The sequence below is a fragment of the Chiroxiphia lanceolata genome, chromosome 14 (assembly GCF_009829145.1).
Source record: "Chiroxiphia lanceolata isolate bChiLan1 chromosome 14, bChiLan1.pri, whole genome shotgun sequence".
Classification (NCBI taxonomy): Eukaryota; Metazoa; Chordata; class Aves; order Passeriformes; family Pipridae; genus Chiroxiphia; species Chiroxiphia lanceolata.
Window position 1 is genome coordinate 2,169,644 of NC_045650.1, and position 1,423 is coordinate 2,171,066.

Consider the following 1,423-nt stretch of genomic DNA (forward strand, 5'->3'; position numbering starts at 1 on the left):
AGAAATTGGGGGTGATTTTGACTCTCCTTAATGAAACAAAGAGAAAATGGGGGGTGATTTTACTTTGATTTTGACTCTTTTAAACCAAAGAGGAAATGGAGGATTATTTCACCTTGATTTTGACTCTTTCTTAGCAAGAAAAGAGGAAATGGGGGGTGATTTTACCATGATTTTGACTTTTTTTAATGAAACAAACAGGAAATGGGGGGTGATTTTATGTGGTTTTTGACTCTTTTCAATGAATCACAGAGGAATTAGAGGGTCATTTTACCTTGATTTTGATTTTCCTTAAGAAAACAAAGAGGAAATGAAGGGTGATTTTACCTTGATTTTGACTCTTTTTAATGAATAAACAGGAAACGGTGGGTTATTTTACCTTGATTTTGACTCTCTTTAACTAAAAAAAAGAGGAAGTAGAGGGTGATTTTGACTCTTTTTAACCAAACAAATAGGGAATTGGGGGTGATTTTACCTTGATTTTGACTTTCTTTAACAAAAAGAGGAGGAAATAGAGGGTGATTTTACCTTGATTTTGACTCTTTTTAACCAAACAAGGAGGAAATTGGGAGTGATTTTACTTTGATTTTGACTTCCTTTAACAAAAACAAGAGGAAATAGAGGGTGATTTTACTTTGATTTGACTGTTTTTAATCAAACAAGGAGGAAATGGAGGGTGACTTTGACTCTCTTTAATGAAACAAGGAGAAAATTGGGGGTGATTTTACCTTGATTTTGACTCTTTTCTTTAACAAAAAAAGGAGGAAACGGGGGGTGATTTTTGCCTCTCCTTTACAAAATGAAGAGGAAATGGGGGGCGATTTTACCTTGATTTTGACTCTTTTTAACCAAACAAGGAGGAAATGGGGGGTGATTTTACCTTGCTTTTGACTCTTTTCAATGAATCACAGAGGAATTAGAGGGTGATTTTACCTTGATTTTGATTTTCCTTAACAAAGCAAAGAGGAAATGAAGGGTGATTTTACCTTGATTTTGACTCTCTTTAACTAAAAAAAGAGGAAACAGAGGGTGATTTTGACTCTTTTTAACCAAACAAAGAGGAAATTGGGGGTGATTTTACCTTGATTTTGACTCTTTTTAACCAAACAAGGAGGAAACAGGGGATGATTTTACCTCGATTTTGGCTCTTTTTAACCAAACAAGGAGGAAACAGGGGGTGATTTTACCTCGATTTTGACTCTTTTTAACCAAACAAGGAGGAAACAGGGGGTGATTTCACCTTGCTTTGTTTTCCCCCCTCTCCCCTGCCCCGAGGCTCATCTTGCCCACGTTGCACCCGGTCCTTGCTGCTGCGCCGGGGATTTCCTGCCCTGACCTCGCAGCCCCACTCAGGTTCTCCAGGCTTCCTGTTTGTCTCTCAAAGCTCTCATTTCACAGCACAAACCATTTCCTGGCCCGAGGCTCC